The sequence below is a fragment of the Argiope bruennichi genome, chromosome 5, assembly GCF_947563725.1.
Source record: "Argiope bruennichi chromosome 5, qqArgBrue1.1, whole genome shotgun sequence".
NCBI lineage: Eukaryota > Metazoa > Arthropoda > Arachnida > Araneae > Araneidae > Argiope > Argiope bruennichi.
This window is the reverse complement of record NC_079155.1, coordinates 99409128-99436112: the sequence shown is the minus strand read 5'-3', so window position 1 is coordinate 99436112 and position 26985 is coordinate 99409128. Positions and strand designations below refer to the sequence as shown.

The following is a 26985-nucleotide window of genomic DNA, read 5'->3' as shown; positions in this document are numbered from 1 at the left end:
AAAACCAAAAATGATGGCTAAATGATGTATTTTTCAACTACTAACTACAAAAAAAAAAAAAAAAAAAGCATGGAATCTAAATTACGGTAAAGGAATCAGTCAAGCATTAATGGAGTCTTATTTTTATGAGTATTGATCAAACTGCTTAATATATTTGATTATAGTTTTAATAAAATATTGTATTTTTCATAAATTTGTTTAATTCTTTCTGATATAGAACTATAAATTAATATAAATGTATTGCTTTTATTGAAACCATTGCAACAATAGAAAAAGAAATAAGACTCCATTATGCTTGACAGAAAGAAACAGCAAGAAAGAAGAATTATAAGTAAAGAAAATATATTTATTTTTTAATAAAGCACTTTATAAAAGTGATTAGAAACAAGAGATCAAAACAACTGAAGCGCTAGACTCAATGATACAAATATAAAATCGTCATTAAAAAGTAATTAAGCAAAATAACCTTTCCAGTTATTCTTAGCATAGATGTAATGGATATTTCTTCTCCGCTACGATTACATGGGAGGAAATAAAACCTTAAAATATAGACAATAACATTGTAGTCATTTCTCCAAAGTACCAAGGAAACGAACATTACAAAAATAAATTTTCAGCGTAAAAATAGAACGAGAATAAAACCTATTATTTTTACGTGCATTTTTTTTTCCTTTCGAAAAGTTCATTGTTATTTTTCCACCATTCGCTGCACACAAATTATTGTACGTTGTCAGAACAGAATGGACTGGGTGTCCTTTTTCTCTTAGTACTCTGGGGATTCCAGGCATCCGAGGCCTCGTTAGCTAGCTGTGCCTCGGTTTCCATAAGGAATGGTCATTATTTGGGTTTTCTGGAACAATTCTCATCAGAGTTTCATGTACTTTGGCTCATCAACATATTGAACTATAACTATTCTTTCAGATGTCATTGTTTCCTGTACATGGAAACATTAGATAAGATAAATTAGATGGATTATGTATTTATTTTTCTTATCATATTTATCTGGAGGTTTTTTTCTTGCACAAGATATAAAAATGTCTTTTGAACATTTTTTTCTTTTTATATTTGTTTCTTGAAAAAAAAAATTTATTAGTTCTTTTAATTCCATGTAATAATACAGCGAACAAAATTTCGAAATTCCAAGTTTCTGAAAAATGTGTTAAATATAAATTCCTTTTAGTTTCTCTTTAAATATTCTATTTTCTATTTACATTTTCTTTAATATTTTAGTACGCACTTCCCGCATTTAATGATAAAATTAAAAATTCTATAGTTGCTGTTTGCGTTATGATATTTAGCTTATATTATTGCACATTATATCATGCACTCAAATAGGAAATCATTCGCATTATGGATGACTCCAAAATCAGCCCAGTAGGTGGTAAATTGATAATAAACAACCGTTACAGCGGGAAGAACTCTTAGAGAGAACTCGCACAACTATTCACTTGAGCTCAACTCAACATATGATGACTCACTATTCGATTGACCACAACTCTTTCTCTTGGCTTATTATATAAATAGCTCCAGTATTGCTTTAAAACGGGGCGTTAATACAACTAAACTAAACTCTGCTTATTATAGTTTCCATGAAATAGCAAAGAATCTTCTAAGACAGTATTGTATCTTCGTTCCTCATCATGGTATCGTCAAAATTCTCAAATTTTCTGAGTCCTTCATTTTTGTCATCGTAGAAGCAAAATTCATGGTAAAGGCCGGGGGATATGCTACCAACATCTATTAGAGCAACTAATAAAATTGTTCCCCTCATCATGAAAACGATTGCAAAGGGAAGTAACATTAAAAACTTGTAACAATAGAACTAAAACAATTAAACTCGTAAATTAAACAACATAAAATACACAATTATATCATAATTATTAATAATGACGTAAATGATTTAAGTGTTCTAGAAATGAAAAAAAAATTAATTTGATTAGCTCGAATTATACATATTTGATACAACTAAACAAGTAATAAACGAGACCATTATTAATTTGTAAAGTTTAATTGTTAATATTATTAATGAATTTTTTGCATAAAAATAATTTAAGTTTATACAGTTCAAAAAGAAATATAATTCAGTTCAGAAGCTTATTTTTTCTTGCATTTCGCATAACAGCAGAAAAAGTTTATGGTTCCACACTTGTTACAACAGTACAGCATTTGAAGAGATTTCTCGAAGAAAAAGACATTCGTTATTTCATAGCTATGTGTGTTTGTGTGTACAGAATATGATCATGCCATATATTGTTCTATTTTTTAATACATCCAAAAAGCTTTAATCCCTCTTCATTATTTGGAAAGCGTTTACAGATGGAAATTGCTGTCCTTTTTTTAATGTTTTATTTTATTTTCAAACAGATGCAAAATTACTAGAACTCTAACCGATAAGCCTTGTTTAAGTTACATTAAAATATCTATAGAATTGAATTAAAAAACTGTAAATCTGGCTTGAAGACTTTATCAAGGTCTCCTTCAAGCAAGATTAAAACCAGGCATTTTTTTTATTTAAGAAATCTGACGTGAAATGAAACTATGCAACTATCTATAAAAGAATTTTTCATAATGCATGACCCTTCGCGTACTTTTTTCTGGTTTTTTATTTCTTGGTATTTTTTTTCTTGTCATAGAAGGTCAATACTTGAACGAAAATCGGACTTCTCGCAGAAAAAAATTGAATTATCTGAATCCCAGTTTCAAGGTGACATTTGATAAAATGTTCAAGCCGGATTCATTTTTTCCCTTCAATTTTATCCTATTTTAATACAATGTAAACTTAAGACTAATTGATTATTTTTCTTTCGATAATTTCATTGGTGCTTTAGCAGCATTGATGCATTTTAAATGCAAGTATCTTCCCCATACATTTCTTTTTTTTAATTCAGAAAATTTTTTAGTTAGTTTCATAAAATAAAATTACTTAAGTTTATGGCTCTTGAAATAAGCCATTCTTCAATTTTTAGTTGTGAATAAATGATATCAGTAATAGCAAAAATAATTTATTCTGTTATAGAAAGTATATTAATATTAATGTAAAAATGCTGTTAACATTAAATCTTCAATGATTCTGCTTTTAAGGCTTCAAAATGAAGATACTTTTTTGTAATTTATCTTCAATTTTTAGTGCTGTCATTTCAATTTGTACAGCAAAAATAATTATTTCTACTGAGGGAGGGGACGGGTGGGGTGGGTATGTAATATTATGGTTTTACTTGCTAACTATCTTAAAGAGAAAATTATTGATTACATGACTAAAAAAATTTAGTTAATATCTTTCGTTTATATTTACTGCTGTTTTGAAATATGTGTTTATTATAAAGCAAATGTGTATAAAGCAAATGTTAAAATTTCCTTTGCCATAAATCTTCATTTTCTATTTAACATGCTTAAGATAATTCATTTATATCAACATTATTACAAATTGACATCATATATACATAATCAAAAATATTATTAGTTAAAATCGCATCTGTTAAACTAGTGTAAAGGTTTCTTCAAGATCAGAATTAATATATTTATTGACTTATCTTCATCAAAATTATTTTATGACCCTTGAATGTTAGAGCTATGAATTTAATATTACATGGATCCTTAAGCTCATTTATTTCTCAATTAAATTGTATTCATTCATCATGCATGTAAGCTTAGCCAGAAAATTAGTTAATATTTTAACTGTTGTATCCATAGTTATTTCCATAATATAACAGTTTGGCTTAAACCCAAAAGCTCATAGCATAAATAAATGTTTAAATATTTACTTACCCTATCTTTTATTGCCTTTCGTAATTTATTATCCTTTGTCCTCAAGTGCGCTTTATTTGATGAAGTTTCCTAGTGATATATTTCTATTTCATACAAATTAATAATTATTGGTATAATGAGTTAATAAATATAAAAACAATATAGTAATTTATTTCTAAATAAATAATCATGAAATTAATGAAAGTACAGTAAATATTTTAATTAAAAAATGATAGTGACACTGCATTTTATTTTTATTATATAAAGGGTACTTTTAATGGGTGGAGCTAACCCTATTTGTGAGGTTTGTCCTGAAAATTATGTTTTGACCAGTTAATTGCGTTCGACGTGTATACGCGCCAATCTAAATATTCATTTTGGCGCTGTCAATGAGTATTTTCTTATCTAATAAAAAGGAAATCTTATTCTCTGTATTATGAATTCTTACTAAATTTAGTACGCAACCATTTGTATTGCGTTCGACGTGTATATACGTCATCGTCTGATTTTAAAAAATTTGACATGAAGCACTTTAAAAAATGAAATCCGTGGTTATCTGGTTAGTTCCCGTTCCGTTGTATTGCAGACGATTTTGTCAGAGTGTTGCAAAAGCAATAGCGTTTGCTTCGTTACAAAATTATTTGCACTTTCGGAAGGTTTTAATGTAAATTGAAAATAAAATTATCCCAAGATCTAAAAAAAAGTGTAGGGTATCGAAAAATTTGGAGGGTTAGGAGGATTGAATATTCATTTAAAAAAAATTAAATAGTTAACGAAATAATTCATTGCCCGATTTTAGTTTCGGATTTTTTATACTGTCTTGGGTTATTTGTGACTGTAATTTCTTGAAAGTATGGCATGTGTTTATATATTATTATTTAGAGCCTTAGTTATATACATAGTTTATAAAACTTTGTTGTAAAATAAATTATAAACTGGAAATTACTTCTTAAATTCAACTTTTTATATTTATTTTTGTATGCATAAAATGGATAATATGATAAAACAAAATCAAAAATTCACAAAATATTTGTAATATATAAAAGAATCAAGATTATATAAAATAAGAATTGTAACATCTAAATATGTATTAGATTCTCCTCTCCCATGCCTTATTTGCTCACTATGCAAGAAAACACACTTTTATATATCAAGGAATAATTTCGCACTTCATAAATAATATTCCATTATATTATTTTCATTTTTTTATTTCGTTTTATAATTTTCGTTTGTTTAATGTTATGTAAAGAATATACATGATCGATTTCATTAAAGTATAGAATAACAAAAAATGCCGGCGTCCTGGCATAGGGGTAGCGCGTCTTCCCCGTGATCTGGGCGTCCCGGGTTCGAGTCCCGGTTTGGGCATGGTTGTTCTTCTGTTGTTCTATCTGTGAGATGTGTGAATGTGCCCTCCTGTAAAAAGGGGTTGTGCAAGCGAATGAATGATGCGTGAGTGGCAAAGTCGTACTCTTGGCCCTAGTTGGCGCTGCTATAAAAAAATAAGAGACGTTCCCCCTCAGGTTTAAATCGCTGTCTTCGTAACAGCGGGCTTGTCAGTGGCAAGTGCCATAAGAAACAAACAAACAATAACAAATTTTTTTTTTAAAACAACCCAATTTCCATAAGTATGCGGTTAAAAATAGTAATAAGAAATCTTTCGTAAAATATTATTTTCTAAATCAATGAACAATTTTGAAATGAAACTGTGCAATTCTCTCTTAAAATGATATTGGACAATTAAATTGCATTCGTTTCTCTTATTTGATTGCAATGCGGAGCAGTGGTTAGGTGTTCTCATTTCGTGGTTAGTATAGCTATAAAAATGGAATTAAAATATTACCTTCTAATAGAAAGTATATGATTATATATCACGTGGCTTTTCGAATTTGAGGCTTTGGTTGAACAAAGAATTTCGATATATTATTCGATAATATATCGATAGTAGAAAAATGTTTCATTTTTTTAAGCTTTCAAATGGTAAACAAGTTCAAACATACTCATTCAATTATTTGTTTTCGTCAATAATAATTATTAAGATTTTAATGATGTATTCATTTTGTTTTCTCTCATTATCTTATGCACAACTTAAATATAAATAACTTATTTTGAAAATTAAGGAAAGTTTTGAGTAAGTTTATTCAAATGTCAAATTCAATTTTTTCGAAAATATATATTATAAATAGTTAATTTAATGTAAAATTAGTCCACGTAAAATATGACAAACATGTAAATTATTCTTAATTTACATGTTTATTAAACTTAAACACGTAAATTATTCTTAAAAAAATTCAAAGGGCAAAATCTGGAATAGCAAATTATTGAATTATATATTCGAATATCAAGAATGCACAGAAAATATTTTAATACATCTTAAATTCTCCTTTATTTTCACCCTCCCATTATTTCTAAGAAAGAATAATTTTTAATACTAATATATAAAAGTATAACACAGAGATTATCTGCAACAAAATATTCGATTTGGTTTTTTTGGCAGTTAAATGTTTACCGAAACAGATGAAATAAATTACCAAACATTAAATAAATCTTCAATTATAATTTCTTAACAAACTGTCATGTCAAACACGTCTTTCGCGCTAACGTATATCGTGAAAGACGTAAGTTGCATTCATTCGTTTTATCTTACTCTATTGAAATTTTATATTTCTAATATATAAAAATACATGTTTGTTTGTATTTTATGCTCTGCCATGCCGTTTACCATTCATTCCATTGCGATACAACTTGGCCAATTTATTGCGTGCACTTGCGTGAATGTTATAGGTATAGTAAAATTATTATCTATACTTATAATAAAGCTCAATGTGTGTGTATGTGTGTGTGTCTGTGTGTGTGTGTGTGAGTTGGCGCTCTACAGGCCAGACTGTTTGACCTACAGCTACCAAATTTCGTACATGCATACCTTGGAGGTTGGAAATGTGCACCTGGGGTTCCTTTTTTCGAATTTTTAATTAGAATTTTAATTATTAATTAAAAACTAACTTTCCCGCCAAAAAAATCTTCCATTTTCCCCACCGCCACATAAGTAAGGCTTCAGTTTTTTTTCTCCCAGCAGTAATGAGGCTAGGGTTAACATTTTTCGGCGGATTATTTCAAACGATTCTGTTTATTTTCTTAATGTTAGATGCATTTAAAATTAAACATTGTTAATTAATCGATCTTTCAGATTCATTCTGAAGTACTTTTGAATTAAAATAAAACAGAATAAAGGAAATTAAAAATGTCTAATCCGCATAGCGTTACTCCAACTGGCGTAGAAAAAATCACGTATTTGCGTTACGTAACTGGCGTTGAAAATTCACGCATGCGCACTGTGTTCTGAATTCCGCATTGTGTTGACAATTATTATCAACGGATGCGGACTGGATTTAAATTATTTTTAGGTTCGTTGTATGCTTTTGTAATTAAAATGTATTTATGTTAGTTATATATATTTTGTATATGCTTATAGTTTTAAGTTCATCGGTTTTTAAGTAGTTTTTTTTAAAACCTGTTTTCAACCGTTTATTTTAAACGATTCGTTTTATTTTCTTAGTGTTTGATGCATTTAAAATTAAACATTGTTAATGAATCGATCTGCTCATAATGAATCTAAGAAAATTTTGTTGACAAATTCTTGAGATATTAAATAAATTAAAAAAGATATTCTTTAGTGCCCATAAAGTTTAAACGCTGAGTGACTCTATTTTCAGTAATCAGATTATAAAAAAAAATGCTTTGCTTCAGTAAAATATATTATTATATTAATTGAAGATTAATTTTTTCCACTTTAATTTAAAGCATAAATTCTACGGGTGCTAACAGAAAATGAGAGAGATACATATTACGTTATGACTGAAGGTCTTTATAATATTATGAATGAATTATATGACAATCAAAATTTGAAGTTTTAAAATATTTTGATGAAGAAGCTATTAAAGTAGGAATTGCATAAAATATTTAATTATTAAAATTTTAACGAACATTAAGATTGGCGAACCGGCTGGTCCCCAAATTCGGCTAGTATATAATATTTAAAAATGAATTTTGTTTGTTCGTATTGTATGAGCTGCCATACTGTTCACCCAATGGCGATAATAATTGCTAAATAATTGCTTTGAAGCAAAAATATCCATGTTTTTCATATGACTAATTGTATGTTGGATGATCAAGAGTCGGACAGTCAAGAAATGTTTTTGCTGAAGACGGAAAAACAAAACATATTGTCTATCCCAAAGTATACTTGAATAATAAAGTCAAAAAAGAAGACAAAATAATTTTTATACTTCCCCGTTATATATCATTCAATTTCACTGAATGCATTTATTGCCAACAAGAAAATATTATTCCTAACTAAGTCGGAGAGCTATTTTAAATTTCAAATGATATTTCCAAGATTATTTCTTCTGCGTCAGCAACGCGCAGGATACCAGCTAGTTGACAATGTTTTAAAACGTCTTTTAGAACACATTTCGCATAGTCGCATGGGATAATATTTTTAATCATGTTAGTAATTTATAATCCACATAATAAATTTAAATAAACTGATATTTTTATTTATTTCTGCTATTTTCGGTATAAAACAATATATATGTATTTTAGATTGGATATTGGCAGTTTTCCATTGTTTAAATTATATAAAAATTCTTGTTAAAACTTTATTTTTGTAGATAATTTATGTATGCACATGATATTTGATAATTTGTTCTAAATTTTATTTTTCTAGCACTCTGGAAAATTCTCATTTTTTAGTTTGGGTAATCAGTAGGTTGTTTGGTTAGTTCTCTAATTCAGGTCTAAATTACGATCTGTGGATGAGTGTATGAAGTCCACCCGTAAAAAAGGGTTGTGACGTGTGTGTAGTCAAGTCGTGCTCTTGGCCCTAGTTGGCTCTACGATTAAAACAAGAGGCGCTCCCCCTCAGGCTTAAATCGGCTGTCTTCGGACAGCGGGCTTGTCCGTGGCAAGTTCCATAAGAAACAATAATTTGGTTGAGAATTGATTCCATCTAAAATCTTTTTGTATATGTTACCCTTGACCTAGCTAAATTTTTGTTCACCTGAAAATAAATGGAGATTATGAGGTTCGTTCTATACATAAAAAAAGTACCCTTTTTAAATTTAATCTATTAAGAACAACGCATCACATATTAAAAATTTAATACGTATATTTAAAATTTAATATTGTTTTTAATTCGAGTATCATAAAAATATATAATCAAGTTGCGAATTTATGAAATAATTTACAATATACTAGTTACGCTTTTAAACCAAATTCCATAAAAAAAAGGGCAATTTTATACGGTTTTCTCTTATATTATTCAGATTTAAGAGACAGAAATAATATTTTAATTGAATGAAATAATTTTTTGTCCGATCTACTCAAAATTAGCTAATTAAGAAACAACGTGACATATTTCATTCAATAAAAATTCATAAGTTTATTTCTTTCAATATAGCTACTACCAATCAATATCTGTCCCGAAAAACTTACTTAACTCGCATCGGCAAACTAACACCCACCGAAACAGGCCGAGTACATCACGGCACATTAGACGATCCCTCACCCATAATTTATGAACATACGCCCGAATGTCAAAAATGCGTTCTACGTGAGCGAATGTCATGCGTCCTTCACCGAAAGCTGACGGAAACACCCGAGCGTGTGGCGGAGGATTCGAACATGTGGAGAACGAACGCTGAAAAATAAATAAATAAATAAAAATGGAAAGGGGGCCACATAGCCTTTCCTCTAAAACATCTGGACCTGTCAGAACTAATTGCTCGACATGAAGAAACGTGTTTTACGCATCACGATCCGCGTCAGCCGCAATGTTGTTTCCCCCGTCAGAAAATGGTCACGTGATTCAGAGCGGGTAAATAAACCGAAGACGACAAGCTGCGTGTTCAATTTTGATCGTAGAAGAAGTAGGCTGGAAAAGGTAGAAAGCAAGGGATTTGTAGAGCAGTTCGCTCATGGGACGAAAAAGTTTGAGAGTTATAGAAAAAGGATATATATTTTATTCTCGGAGAATCCAGTGAAAATTCGAACTTACTCTCACTTTTTACATTTATATTTGGAAATTTATCTGATTGAAATAATGGATAAAATTTGCCATTTGGAGATTTGTAAAATGCTTAGAATTTTAATTTTTTTTTATTTTTGTTTATCTGGAACAGATTATAAATAATAAAATAAGTTTATAAAAAGTTTATTCACTTTCTAAAAGATCTACAATGCTTCTACTTCTCTCGTTATAATCATTAACACCTGTTTTTAATTTCTACTGGATTGGATGCACAAATCTGATAAATGAAATTCATCAAAGTGAGCAGTCACTGTAATTTTTACTGTACATAGTTAAGACCACTTTTATAAATGAATTTATTCACAGAAATCAGAAAATAAAAATTTTGTTTTATTCACATTTTTTTCTTTTAAAATTTATGGGTAAAAAAAATTTTTAGCATTTTCAGTTTGTAAGGAAAAATAAAATTGTTTGTTAATCTAAAATGTAGAAGCTTGGATTTTGAGCGATATTAAACAGTCCTGAAACGAGTTTCAATTAATTTCTTTATTGTTAATTTAAAAATAAAAATACTATTTATCTTCTAAAAGGAAATGCATTTTCCACATTCTTTAAAAATAATTTTATTTTTCTGTATATGGAATATAATTTTTTAAACAATTAGACAAAAAGTTACGATAATTTGGATACCTCGTAGTCATGAATATTTTTTAATTTTTATTGTATATATTTAAGTTATTTTTAAGCATTAAACATAGATTTTGTTTATGCATCATACTTCTTAAAGCTTACAAGGAGTAAAAATTTGAAATTATGCTCAACTTTTACATGATATTGTTTATAAGTTGGAATTACTGCCTTTAAGTTGCATTCTTACAACGAATTATTCAAAATTATCTTCAGCCTAGACCGTTGGAATAAGAGCTGCCAAAACTGGTACATAATTATTTCTTGACAGTTTCTGCTTAGACCATATCGTTTAATTTACATCTAAAACTTTAGCCACATACATATGTTGGAGGATGGGAAAATAGAAATGTACCAAGGAGCATTTATTAATTTTTTTAGATTTTAATTCATTAAAAAGTAATTTATAGTAATTTTAAAAAGTATTCTGTAGTAATTTTCAAAAACATAATTGCACAAAAAATACATTTTATAATGTTTTCCTGAATTTTAGTAATTTTTTAAAGTTATATGTTTGCTAATTTCGAAAAAAATAGATTATACATTTGTCCTGAAATTCAAACAGTTTTTATTGATTTATCGTTAATCGCTTACAGTTCTTCCTTTGTTAAAAACAAAGAGAAAATATTTTGTTAAATATTCTGTTTAACTTGTGTAGTTTAACTAGATGAATAAAATAAAAAGGAAGTCTCAAATACTATGAAACTGAGATGATAGATAAACCACATATTTTCATTAATTCCATGATACCGATTTTTATTATAAAGGTTCTTGTGCATAATTAAGAAAACTTTAGTAAAATAATATGGTTTTAATGTCTCATAATTTGACAGAATCATGCACATAAAAATATATCTAAAGGATTTAATTGAAATGAAATAAACAAATAACAGCGGCGAACCGGAAGGCTTTCAAAGGCACCTGTTTTTATATACTGTGAAAATAAAAAATTCAATATTTCAAATATAACATATTGAATTGTCAAAATTTGTAGATTATATGGAACTTTTTCTGTCATTACATAATCATTTTATGTTAATTTTGCCATTCAAAAAAAATGATTATCGTAACAAAACATTTATATTAAATTAATTTGTATTTGGTTCTAATAAAAGGTTTAGAGAGGGAAATTGTGGGGATTTTTTGCAATCTAATTATTACCAGGAAAATTCTGTCGTATTCTCTGAATCAGGCAATATATTTTAATATGTAATTAATATTTAATAAATAAAATGGAACTTACAATAACCGTGTCAAATAATTTATTGAACACTACCAAGATTTTGTTCTAATTTATTTGGCATCAAGATTTTAGAATACTTACCTGTTTCATAATTAATCAATTGAAGTGTTACATTTTATTTTAATTTTCAGCAAAATTTATTAATTTGTACAGTTTTTGTCACTTTTGCTATCTAAATTCTTCAACCAAAATGGACCTTGAGAGGATTATTTTTTAATTCACAATTAAAATTAAATATAACATGATATATTAAATTCATCTATGCCTTAACTTTTCTGGCAGTATAAACTTCATCATTTTTTATTAGGTTATCATAATTCTTATTTGTCAAATTCTTGAAAACGTAAGGCAACAATAAATTTTTACTAAATTAAAAATGAAAACACAATTTCTCCGCTTAGATTGGTCCTTATCAGAAGTATGTTTTAAAAAAAAGTAAACAGAATCTCTCGCTTACAAGAAAATACTAAGGAATTCAAAGAAAAAAAAAAACTGAAACTTTCTCACTCTCCAAGGCAAAGAAAGAGAAAAATGCAAAATCCTTTACCATCCTTTCACTTATGCCGAGGGAAATGCTACATTTCGGATTTGATATATAAAATGGATAGTATTTCTAGAACTCGCAAAAATTTTATGCACTTTGTATGATACATTTAGATTATTTCAGATTTTTAGAATTTGAAATTTCTATGCTCATTGTATAATATATTTAAATTATTTCAAATTTATATGTAGAAAATATGTAAAAATATACCAGTTGATTAAAATAATTTGGATGAAAACCACAAAGTTTCTTAATTCGCCTATTTGCATTACGTTTATTGTTTTAATGGGAATTTAACGAGTTTCATCAGTTAAGAATGCTTAAATCAAAGAAGGCATAGATATACCTACACATACACGCAATCTTTTTGAAATTCTACTACAGTAATAAACAAAGACTGAATTTGGAATTCAAACTTGAATAATTATTTTTCTTAAATTCCTATTTTTACATATTTTTCTTTCCCTTGCTAATACTACACTTTCCAAAAAATTATTTTCATATAATTGGAAATGTAAATATGTATGTATTAAATTGCATATATGGTTGGTCTTGATGAAGATGTAATATTTGGTTGTTAAATATTTTAGCAAGCTGAAAAGCTGACAAGCAAACAAACTATGTTTCAGCAATTTTTGAGAAATTTAATTTCATGGGCATCTTATATGGAAAATAACACACTTTTTGTATCATATGAGAAAATAAAATAAATGTGTGATTAATTAAGGTTAACTTTTGCTTTGGCATAATATATATTGCATGGAATAAACTAGTATGATAGATTGTTGCTCGTTTACAGATTCAGTGTTAGTTATCAAATAGTTAATCATTTCCGAAAATGCTATTTCAGATCCATATGTATATATTTAAAATTGATTGATTGAAATTAAAATAAAAAAAAATTGTTTTTCTGTTATTTTCACAAAAGAACAGAAATCAGGCTATACTTAGTACGATTAATTAAATTTTGCTTACGCAGGAAAGTATATAGAAATTTTTGAATTGAGAGTTGCTTATTGGGGATTTTTATTATTTGTATCGTATAATTTACATATAAAAAATTATCTTAATAAATCGATATTAATTAAAATATTTTGTTTCAATTTACCTTTCTCATTAATCCTATAACATAAATCATTTACCACTTCCTGAAACATTTTTTTAAATGTTAAAATGTTCAGATAAATTATCTTAATAAGAATTTAATTTTATTGATTAAAGATTTTGTGCATCATTAAAAAAAATGTGGCCAACATTTGAAAATAAATATATTTTTTTCATTTTTATTGGTTACTAATTAAAATATTTTCATTACTAAGCCATTAGTATTTTATTAATTCATCAATAAAATCCTCCTTAATAATGACTGTTTTAATGTGAGAAATTCGTATAAATTGATATAATTTGTTTAGTTACCGTCATTTGCATTAAATTTTATAATTCCATTGTGATATTAATATTAAATGAGGACTGAAAATAGCAAGAAAAGTTTTAAGTTTGTTGATGATTTTTAAGACATTTTAAATATATGATAAATGATTAATACTTTTCATTTGGATAATCACTTCGATACAAAATTGTTAACTTAATACAAGGGCTTATTTATTGTTCCAAAGCATATATATAATTATTTCAAGTTGAATTTCTCTGAATAATTAATTTACGTCTTTTTACCATTCTATAATAATTTTCAACAATCAAAATTGAAAAATAGATAAATAAAACATCAAAATAATTCATTGTCTTGAATGCTGCCTTAGTGGCACCATCCGTGGGCAAAGGGTTAGTAAAATTTTTACATTTTATTGTATAATAACAAAGCAAATATGAATATTAATAGCTTTTACTAGTTTATGATTCCTTCCTCTCAAAGAATAACTAATTAATATAAATCATTTAATCGATACTTCATTTGACCAATATGCAAGTTCATAATATATGGAATTTCCAAAAAAAAAGTACTTGTTAAATTATAATTAAATACATAATTATTTTAAATTTCCTGCAAACAGAATTACATTTCTGTATTAATGCAATAAAACTACCACTATATTTCGGTTAAGTGCTAAAATGAACGCGCCAACTAAAAGCAGTCAGCTATATGTCACAAACTATGAAGGATCGACCAATAAAACGACTCCATCTACCAGTTGTTTGCTAAGTGTCAATAGTTCATGATAATTTAAAAACTCATCATAACTTATCACAATTTATCGTGAATTATTTGCTAAATAATAAAAATAAAACAATTTCTATTACACTGATTTAATTCTAAAATAATGAAATATAAATAAAATTTGCATAAAAAGTGCCTTAAGCCTTGTACAACATATCGTCCTAATGGTTAAAGGACTTGCCAACTGAAAGCAGTTGGCTATATGTCACAAACCGTAAAGGATGGGTCAATTAAGCGGTTAAGTGGTGGTGCTATTTGATAGTGGACATTTAAATGTCCATGACAATTTAAAAGCTCATCACACTTTATCACACTTTAATTTATGAGTGGCACTTAAAAACGTCACGGAATGCATATGATAACGAAAGCTTTTAAATCTTTTTTCAACTTTCATTTTCAACTCAGAATAGCCAGTCCAATTTATTTAGCTTCTTCGAAGCTTTTAGAAATATTTTAAGGCATTACATTTTCAATAAATAAAGTATCCATAAGAAACCAGAGGGTATTTTTGCCTTTGATTTCCTCATATGATTTCATAATATAATATCACAGTATTTCGTTTCATTAAGGGGTGGTTCAGAAGGAATAATCATCGTTGATTTTTCTCGTATAGTTCGCAATATAGAGTGTTTATGTTTGACTGTATCGCATGGTGAAGAGAAATAACTATTAATTTTAGAAATGTGTCTTTTTCCTTTCGTTAATTGCTTCCCAAATTTAATGCTGGTGGCCTATAATTCTTATCAAAAGAACGCATGTTAAAACTCATACCTTCGATTTCCTGCGTTTTGTATTTATTGTTTTATACACAAGAAAGCTCAAACCGGTAGAGCAGTTAATAAGAAATGTAATTTGAAATTATTCGAAAAATCTATAATTCTAATCATAAAATTGTGTGCTATATTTTGTGCACGTCTATTGTGTGTGTAGTTCAGCGTCTGTGAGTTCTTATAACTTTAAATGAGCAATTCCTGTGTGTGTATATATATATATATATAATATGCATGTATATATATATATATAATATGCATGTATATATATATATATAATATGCATGTATATATATATATATAATATGCATGTATAAATTTATTTCGTATATCTCGGAAACGAATCTAACGATTTGATCAGATTTTATATTTAGATAAGTTTTTACTTTTTAAATGTATCTCTATAAGTGTCTTTCCAGAAAACACGATATTTTGAGAAAAAAAAATATTTTATATAACTAACTATTACAGCCATTTACTATCTTCTCTCATATCATGACATATGGCGCCATTTCGTAAATGTCTTGTGGTACATTCATTCTTGAAATAGTATAACCTAATGGTACCTCAAAATTTTGTGAGACGGCGCTTTATGACGTTATCTGAATACGAATACGTTCGGATAATGTCATATAGCGCCATTAATAACAACAATACAATTATTGTGTTAACCAGTTGGAATAACATGTTTAACTAAGTGCATTCCTGATATTTTTTATTTACATAATCAATTCATATGTAAGTCAGATTGAAAAATATCCATATATAATCAGTATGTAATTCGTGTCTAAATATTTTCTACGAAAAAAAGACGATTTTACAGGGAAAAAAAACGGAGTTTGGTTTGTTTGGTACTGTTTACGTTTAACGTACTAACAGCTTGATTTCATGCAGAGTAATGTGACATAGCATTAGAAAAACCTTACAATTTTGAAGATTTTTCAAATTCTAAATACCAAACTTCTAATTAGCTGCAATATTTAAATATCATTTTCACATTTTTCAATGCATTTTATATTGACTGTACTAAGATGTAAAATGCAATTTTTCACTTGTAGCATGCTTTATCCAATTCGTGTAGAGGTATCAGAAATTATAATATTGTCATGAAAATTAACTTATTGCATTTAATCCTTTAGTAAACAAGTAGAATCTTTTTCAACTTTATTATTTAAAAAAAATATTGACATTCCTTAGGACTTATTGTTATAATTTCTTGTGCCTTTAATAAGCAATTTAGAAATAGCTAATAAAGATGAAACGGAATTGTTCAATTATTAATGAAGTTTCAACGCAAGATTTACTCTGAAAATGTATTTGTATATCTTACCGTTTTAGAATTATGATTATGATTTAAATTTTAAATTATGGGCAAAATTTGGTTTTCACTATAATATAAATGTTTTGATCTCTGAGGAAATCGCAATAAATTCTTGTGTAACAATGTTAAAAATCTTGTGAATACACGAGTAATCATTATTGATAATAGGACGGGTAATTTATTAACTCAGGAATTAAATTTCTGTTAATACATTTCAAAATGCGCAATTTCTTATAATTCATATGCTTACAAAGTGTGATTGCTAAATGTTTTCTCCGAGTGTCTGCTGTGCTTATTTTGTATATAATAAGAATCATATGAATGAAATGCATAAAACAGGAAAGAATATAGAAAAAAAGAATGTTTATTTCCTTTGGAATATCATATTTGTATCTGGAAAATAACTCGTATGTATGAAAAAATGTTTATATATATTTGTAAAATTCTATTTTTCAGTTGGGAAAAAAAAGCAATAAAATATGATGTGTTTTATAAATTAGAGGAAGAATGATCCTGTATGATCATTGATGGTTTTATGAAAATGATAATGTAAATGAAGGGTTAAGAGTTGATTCCATTCCCTCCCCCTCACGTTCAACGAAAACATGTATAGTTCAAGAAAAATCGGATATCATATAAAATAGAATGCCTTCGCTCATACATTTTAAATTTGCAAGAAAAAAACATAACAGCTAATATAGTGAAAAAAAAAATTGAATCTAAATATTAGAGACACATCAATTAATTATATTTATCTCGGTTATTTTGATGGAGAGAACCGAATAGCAACATGCAATACTCTGACGTGATTTATTGCTATTTCTTTCTCGCTTATTTTGGAATAATGACGTAATTATTTAGTTTATGAGTTGAAAATAATGAGGCCTGCGCAGCTGTTTGTAGAAAAACTGTCGAGATATCCAAATTATTGCAGGAAAGGCATACTGCTTTCATCTGTGTATGGGTAATAACGCGATAAAAGAATTATGTGTGGCAGCTGATTTTTATGTGGGACCACCATTTGGTGTGTATTAAATCGGCGGAAACGCAAATCTTATTACATTTTTTATTGTTTTTTTTAAGCCTATATATAATGAGGAACAATCTGAAACTTGTTGAAGCTAGAAGTGTTTCTCTTTAAAAATTCTATTTTTTGAGTATATATATTTGATAGAATAAATTCAATTAATATTTTTTTAAACTGAAATAAAGTTTCCTAACTATTCTTTTTCCTTGTATTTCTAATTTTGCAAAGCTCTTTTATCCCTAATTTTTCCTTCCGTAGTGATTTATTGCTCAATTTTTGTTAAAAAGAAAGATCACCCAAATTAAAGTCGATAAAATAATTGAACACAATATTTCTGTTTAAATATTATTATAAGTTTTACAGAGTACCTTTTACCTTAAGGAAAAATTATTTTTTTATAGGTTTTGTTTGAATTCTTAATATATTTTAATTTAAAGCTATCAACGGAAATTAAGTATATTGTAATTTAATGGAATTTCGAAATGTTTTTCTTATTGATTTGTAGCATTAAGAAAAAAAATGTGAATTAAAAAGCAAACTAAAAGGCATCGTTTTTTTTTAATGTCCATTGCTTTATTCAAAATGATGTAAGATATCGAAACTACTTAAAAACCTAAAATTTGTGTGTGTGTTTCTTTTTAGAATTTGATCGTTCAAGGAAAGAAAGGGTGTATACAATATATAGAATTTCCTTGAATGGTCTTTACGTAAATATAAATCTTTAGATAATATAAGAGAGAGAAATATATATATATAGGGTGTTCATTAATTATTGTCGGGGTTTCCGTACTTCATAACTTTTGAATAAAAAATATTACGCAAAAAACGATTACGTATTCGTAAATTACAACTCAAAGAATTTTATTAATGATATTAAAGTGTAAAGACGATTCTTTGAGTTGTACTTTACGAATGCATAATTCTTTGAGCTGTAATTTACGTATTCATATTTTTTTTTTAGTTGTAATTTACGAATACATAATTATTTGAGTTGTAATTTACGAATACATAATTCTTTGAGTTGTAATGTACGAATACATAATTATTTGAGTTGTAATTTACGAATACATAATTCTTTGAGTTGTAATTTACGAATACATAATTCTTTGAGTTGTAATTTACGAATACATAATTCTTTGAGTTGTAATTTACGAATACATAATTCTTTGAGTACGAATACATAATCGCCTTCAGCTGAATGCCTACAAAGTGCAAATTGTGCAAGCTTTACACTTTAATATCATTAATAAAATTCTTTGAGTTGTAATTTACGAATACGTAATCAGTTTTTGCATAATATTTTTTATTCGAAAGTTATGAAATACGGAAAACCCGACAATAATTAATGAACACCCTGTATGTATGTATGTATGTATGTATGTGTATATATATATATATATAATATGATGCCTTTTTAATATTTGAGAGCTCCTATTTCCTACTTTTGAATAGGGTAAAAGCTATAGTCATTAAAGTGGTGTCTATGAGATAAGAATGAAGTCGGTCATTTATAACGTTGCTTAATGTTAAATTTTTTCATGTTTTTAATATGTCAAAAGCGGTAGGATACAGAAGGACATTTATTTTTTCGAAATTAAAGAATTCAATTTATTTACAAAAATGCAATGCATGGGTAGAACACTACACTACTTTTTTAATGATTAGAATAGAGTCCAGATGACGAGTGTTTTGATTGAGTTTGCATGTTAAAACTAGATCATCTGCCTTTATAAAAATTATATTCGAGAATTTTTGGACACTTAAAATGTATCTTTCTCAGTAAAAGAAGCCGGATAGAAAAACAAAAAAAAAGGTGAGGATCAGCTTTATTAATAGTAATCACTTAGAAATCGAGCTTTTCTTTGCAGGCCAAACATCAATGAATATGATACGTTTTTTGAGTAATGACGTAAATATCGGATTTAACGCCTTTTATTTACGGCTGAAATCTCATTACCGTCAACATTGTTAAATATTTGGCAAAGTGTTTGAGCTTACTGGTGTGGTTAATGTTACTACCTGGAATGTTGCTGCAGTGAAACAAACATTGCATTACAATAAAGTGTGTTATCTTTTCAAAAGAGCAACGCAACCACAAGAGGAATAAATTAACTCAATAACTTATAAATGAGTCTTTAAATAAGTCAATCGTAGTAACGCAGTTCTGGAAATCGGAATTAAACAAATGCATTTTTTATGATTTGCATTTTTAGCATTAATGTAGATATCTATTCTTGTTAAAATAGCTGTAAACCAACATTTTCCGTACCACATATCGTTTTGGAGACAAAAATGTTAGCTCCGAATATTATGGGTAAGCATGGAGGAGCTTACAGAACTCCTGGCTCTATTTTTATGATTACAGATTTACTGTTCTGAAGTTAACAGTAAAGGGTAGTTCAGAATTTTAGAAGAATCTTGTATATAACTTATTCCAAATTAAATAATTGTAAATTTTACATTGCAATTTTTTTTTATTTACATACAAACTCATTTTACAAACTTAAACTTCTTAAAATAAAAGCCGTTTAAGAGAAAAAAAAACTTTTTTAAAACTATTTTATAGAAAACGTATGAAAAACCTAGTACAAAGTAACATAAAGCTTTTTACCAATAGCATTTCAGTCTTTATATTTTGTTGATTTTGAGTAATTGGGATGAAAAAAAACAGACGCTCTACTTTGATAACTTGAACCAAACAAATTACATTTTCCCTCTTTTAATTTTAACTGAAATTAAAAAGAAAATTACCCAAGAACTTAGAAAAAGGAAATTAATTTTTTAAGCAAATACGTTTAATGCATTCAAAATAAAGCTTGCACGGCATATAATCACAAAAATTTGGAAACAATGGTGATGCTTTAAGCCTAAAGTATCTTTAAAAAAATAGAATAATCAGTTAGAATTTTTTAAAGCCTAAAATATAAGAACTTTTAACTGGAATTCTCAAAATTACAAAGTAAAAGACGCATAACTATTAAAAATGAAAAATGAAAGTTTGGTTGATTCCAACAGTTTCGAATAATTTCTTTTCAAGAATTCACATTTAAAACAAGTTTCAACTTAAATGCCTGGATAATTTTTTATTCTCAAAATCATTTTAACAAAATACATAAAATTTCTATAATATTAATAGATGTATTTTTTCTCAAAAAAAAATTAACAATGTAAACGAGAATGGTAGCGGTAATTCATTGTTTTTTCATGGAAGCCGTACATTGCGTGTTTATATAAGTAATGAAATTCAAACAGATGCCTTAAGTAGAAAACGTACTTTTTCTCATTTTTATTAACCTTAAGAGGAGTGCTAAGATGGAAAAAAGAACACATTTGTTTCACTCCCTGCAAGTGCAAAATAATGAATATTTCGAATGTATCAACAATCATTTTGATTCCTACTATTGAAGAATTCTTTAAAAGTAGTTCTTCATTCTTTGTCAACACATATAATAATAGAAAATATACGTACAATAATAAAAAAAAAGCATGCAATTAAAAAATACATATGGAATAATATATAATTTAATATAAAGAAAATTCTAACCTATAAACCGAAAAATCATTGCATGATATTTTAACGAAACTTGTTCTAACTTGGAACGGACTCAATGTCTCAGTGGTAGAATGCTATGAACTGAAGCGACAGTTCGCAAGTTCTTATTGACTGCAGGCAAGTTGCCTAAAAATTGTTATTGATTTAATATTTCTTTTTTCTCGTTTGTTCTAAAATGTTCTTATACTTTATGTATCTTTCTAAATCTAAAGTCATTTCGTATTGTGGATACAGATTAAAGGTTCAGTTCCTTGAATAATGTCTCGAGTTGAGATTAGCGAGTGTTAACTTTGACTTTAGTTAACAAACGGTTTATCTACGCTAACTTCATTTATGCGACAATATTATTGTAAGCTTGATTTCATTATTTTAATTTTAAAATATACTCTAACGGTTTAATAGCGAAAACGTACACACAAAAAATATTAGTAAATATAGCCTCAATGTGCAAGTGTGAGTCCATTTAATAAAAAGCGAAAATTATTGTTGTAAATATAGTTGGAAATTATTTAAAATTATTAAATTTAGGTATTAATATGCAGAAATAAATTTTATAATCTTGGAAATATTATATATATTTTTTTAAAAATTTAAATTAGATAAAAATATGTTTTTTATCATAGCCAGCTTTTAAGTTACATTGAAGAACGAAACAAAGAAATCTTTATAGTTTTTTTTTATTAAAAGACTAAATTTAAATAAATTTATTCAAATTAAATTTCAATTAATTTTTTTTTCTTTTATTAGATTCTAATCAAAATTTTGAAACAACTCTTTTTTTAGTGAGCAGCTTTATTTTTTGGAATATTGACATATCTAATTTGATTGCTCTAGATACAATGATCTGCTCTATAAAATCTTCTGAAGAATTTTTTTAGCATGCATGATGTAGTTTTCATATAATGTCTACTTACAAACATAATAATATGTTAAAGAGTGGTTCAAGATAATGCTCTATATTTTAATAAGGTATAAACATGAATTGGCAGAATAAACAAATCAATGCGTCTAGACCAAAGAATCTTGAAAGCATTAGGTTAATTGAACCAGTTTTCAGAATCCGACTTGACGAGAAAATCTTCGAATTTTAAAATTATAAATTAAATTATTAAATGTAGAAATGATAAAAATAAATCAATTAAATAAATATTTTTTTTTATTTTTCCTGAATTTATCAGAACCCTTACGCCATTAAATTTGAATAATTAATTATATATAGTGTAGAAAGCAAGGATTTTATTTATTATATTTTAAAAGAGTTATAATCATTTTTTTTAGTCAGGAAATTCATTTTTTTTCTTGTTTTGTCATTATCAGAGATTTAAAACATAATTTTAAAATCATCATGCATGGAAAAATCAATAAATACTTTGAAATGTTTTAATAGAAAAAAATTTATTTAAAATGGAAAAAATAAAAGAAAACTCTTAAAAAGTTGCCGCGATGTTCCAGGTGCTATATATATATATATATATATAATATAATATAATTTGTGTGTGTGGGCTTAATTATAATTGTATGAAATCTTATATAGAATGAATTTATCATTATTAGATATTATTAATAATTTATCAGAAGCAAAATGTATTAAATATGTCAATAATTGGATTTACCTAAAATGAAGGTTAAGAAAATTTTTAAATATGCAGAAAAATTATCTTGTAGTAAGTACTATTGCAGATTATTTTTTAAAAAAAGATGAAAATTGTATTTGTTTCGAGAATAAATTCATATCTTATTTAATTTATACGTTTTATCATAACATATATTAATGATGATAATATTTTAACCGATAATGTTGGTATTTGAATTATGAAACAAAAGAGTCAAAGGTAAATATCATAATTAAGATTTTAATTGCTCACATAACTACTTTCATGGTACAATTTATTGTTAGTGCATTTCGTTATTTTATAATGTTGATTGATTCTTACGAATTTTGATTGTAAAGATTTATTTTGAAGAAAGTCTTGTAAAGTAAACAGAAAATTAGTGAAACTGTTATTACATATTTTACGTAATTTATTGATTATGATTTGTAATAACTGCTTTAAGAGTTCTGTTGTTATTAATAACTACTAGTTATTATTAATTTATATGGTCAATAAAATGGCTATTATAATACTAATCGATTAATCGCATGTTCATATGAATAATAACAATTAAAAATTCGGCACTATGGCATTTCACACGAAAACATTTCCGTATTTATGTAGAAAATATTAACATTTTTCTCAAGAAGATATGCACCATTAAGATTATTTTTAGGTTTATAAGAACTTATAGAAATTTTAGAACTTCAACTAATAAATTATTTCCAACCTTGTATATTAATTATTCATCTATTTTTTTTATAGAATGAGTTATTACAAAGGACTAATCTTTGTTCAGCCAGTTAGTTAATAAAACTGTATTTAACATATGGCCAGTAATTTTTCAATTTATTTTACATTTAAATGGAAAAATAATACTTCAATAATCTAAAGCATGGAAAATTTTTATTCATTCTTTTAGGATCTGCGCACAATTTTGGAATTTGAAGATTTCCTCACAGCTGTAGCTAATGGTGCAATGCATTTACCTATTTCTTTGTTATTTAAGCTTAAAATTTTATAATACGGTTACAAATTAATAAAAAAATAGGAGGTACGTGGATTGTATATAATAATTTGGTTTCAGTTTGCTTTACAAACTTCTTTTCTTCACTCTTTTGAGATAACAGAAAAAAATATCTCAAGTAATTATAAATTTAATCAATTTCTCAAATTGAAAAGTTAAAATGTTTTTACTATACAATTTAACTGTTCATACAAAATATTTTCTTGATGTTATTACAGAAACATTTAGCATCAAAACATTTTTTTATAATTAGCAGAATTTATAAAACATTTGCATTTTTTTTCTTGCTGTAAAACGTCATTTTTCATGGCAAATAAATGGCATGATTATCAGACATTTATTGCTGAAAAGATTTAAACTTTGAACAGTATTTCACTTTAGATAGTTTGTAAATTAAAAAAAAATACTGGTGCTTGGGTTCCAGGCACATTTTATTTTGTTGGAATTCCACAGCTTTCAGACGGAACTTAAATTCCGTCTAAGAGCAGACTTAAATCTTTCTCGAAAATCCCAAAATGCCTTATTCCGGCACTTAAACTGTGAATTTTTACTCAACTATAACTATCACCATCCTTACTGCAAAGCACCTTTCCTGGATTATTTGAGCGCAAATGTCCATAAAATGTAAATACAAAAAAAGCAAGCAAGAAAGAGAGAGAGAGAAAGCTAGCTCTTGAGTAGGGAACATTTTGTGACTAAACGTCTGCACAGTGAAACGCATACGCTGAAATATTCAGTCCATCTAAGAAATGCAGGTGCTCTTTTTTGGATGCGGAGCCATCTTTTAAGGATAATGGAGACAGTTCCCTTGAATAACAAACAGCCTGCAGCTATTTTGTGATGCTGCTCTGGGTTCAGTGCGTGGCTCCGGGTTCACGGCACGTCCACCTCAAAAGTGACTTCTTTCTTCCGGTTAAATGACTAAAAATGTTTGTCACGTGAACTTGCTCCAACATGGCGAGTCACGACTTATTTGAAACACCTTTCTCAGAGTTAGGAAAAATCTGCGAATTTTTTACAGAGCACTGAACGATCGCTGAAACTTCGCAGTCCTTTGATGACGCTGGGGGTTCTACTTTTATTTGAAGTTTCAGACGCGGAGGGACGTTTAAGGCCATTAGTGTAAGCTCTTTTTGTTATTTATGAAAATTCTTGGAATGACGAAGGTATTTGGGAGTTTAAGTGAGCTGAGGGACATCTGCAGATGATTAGGGGCTTAAGATCTCTTATATAGTCGGATAAAAACATTAAAAGTAGCTGGGTTTTCTTATAATATGTTAATATTAAAAATAAATTCTTCAATTTTTTACAATTTTTTCTAGTACTTCAATTTTTACATTTTATTCTGGTACTTCAATTTTTACAGTTTATTCGTAATATTTCATGTTATTTTCTTTAGGATTAATTGATGTTACTCCTTAAAAATGACATGTTTTCAAGTTTAATTGCTTCAGGATATGTCTGTTTGTTATTAAATAGGTAAAATTTGAAATTCTTTTAAATTGATGTTCTTTTTAATTTTAAATACTCAAAAATTTTATCTTAATTGAAATTCTGTTGTTTAATAATCGTCATAATATTTATATGCATAAAGTTCAAGGAATGAAGAGAGTTTTTTGGAGTTTAAATGCGATAGAAAAGACTTGCTATCGATTATACGTTTGAGGTCTGAAATGCATTGGGATTTGTGTGATGTTTGATTTGAAATAGTTGTAGAAATGAGAAGGATAAAGATTTTAATTTCTTACACGCTATTCATAAGAATACTTTTGCTATAGGGAACTGAAAACTGATTGAAAATTTTGAAGCAATGATAATTAAGAATTTATCTTAAATATTTTACTTTCCCAAAAATAATATTCTAACCATTTCGCACCCTTTCGAAATAATTATTCATCTTAAAAATTTATTTTATGATTTAAATTACCCTACGGTATTTTTCAAATGTTTCAATTAAATACATTTATAAAATAAGTTCTTGCGTATTTTCTGCCTAAGATACCATTTCTTGACTCAATGATGATACCTCATGCATAAATGATAGTCGTATATTGCAATCATAACTGACAAATAGCATTGACAATTACTGGAGAAGAGTGAATCACAATCTACAATATATGAAACATACATTCATGAACTATTGAAGGTAATATATATAGGTATTAAAATATAGGAATTAAAATTACAAAAATTTTATTTTATATGCAAGTTGATAGCTCGATACTTTGATCATCAATTCTAGATTTTAGAAAAACATGTACACATTTCTTACATTGGACAATAAAAGTCCAATGTTCACGTGGACATGTACGCAAATACATGTGACATGATGCACACTGACAAATATAAGAAATCCGTAGAGGGGGTGTTTCATTATTCAGAGTATCTCGTTTCATCGGTCAAAAAAAAGGTTATAGAAATAATTTAAAATTGTATTCTTCAGAGGATTTGTATATATGCAATTGATTCAATTATAAAATAAATAAACATCTTGCATATTTTATTTGTATAAGCATTAAAAATCATAAAGTAGGTCAAAGGTTTAAGTAAATGTCTGGACACACAAAAAGCGTTATAATTGTTATTTATATCAATATTATATTGTGTTATAGCCATACTTCATTTTATTAGTAACTTCGGCCATCCTAATCTATTTGGGGTCTGTGACAAAGTAATAAGATCGGATTGTTATTCCCATTCTGGACATTATATAAATGTTAAAGAGTCGCCATATAAGTCAGCCTGCTGTACGCTGTATGTTCTTATTAAATGTATTTCTACTTTTGTGGTGGGAAATTGTAAGAGAGTGTATGATTACATGTCTCTTACCCTTAATAATATAAAATACTCAATAACATCGTTTCGATGTGTGCAGATTTAAAACATTAAACCACATCATGATCATTTTCTTTTGCTAATACTGACAGTTGCTAATACTTTTCTTTTGAATACTGACAGTTCAATATTACGAAATTTAATCCTAAATAGTCTAACAGTTGCTTTTAAACGAAACGTTAAAATAAGAATCTATGTATTTTGAAACAAATTCTGATAATATTTTTGTCTAATATAATATTTGCTGTACGTTTCTAAGGAAAATAATAATAAACACCATTCATCCAGTTAATATTTAAACTTTTTTACTTGCCTCTTTTGTTTGAAAAACCTGGCATGTTTTAACATTTCAGAAATATTACCATTACAATGTAAACCGTTTAAGGTGATTTTTTTTGTTAGTTTTCGACAACCTTTTTTATAAAAGTGGCACAACTT

The 26985-nt window shown here is 27.3% G+C and overlaps 1 protein-coding gene across 1 annotated transcript in view; it reads left to right on the top strand.

Moving 5' to 3' along the window:
* LOC129968954 (uncharacterized) overlaps positions 1–26985 on the top strand; it is a 356033-nt gene that overhangs the window by 22046 nt on the left and 307002 nt on the right. The gene's annotated exons all lie outside the window — the stretch shown is intronic.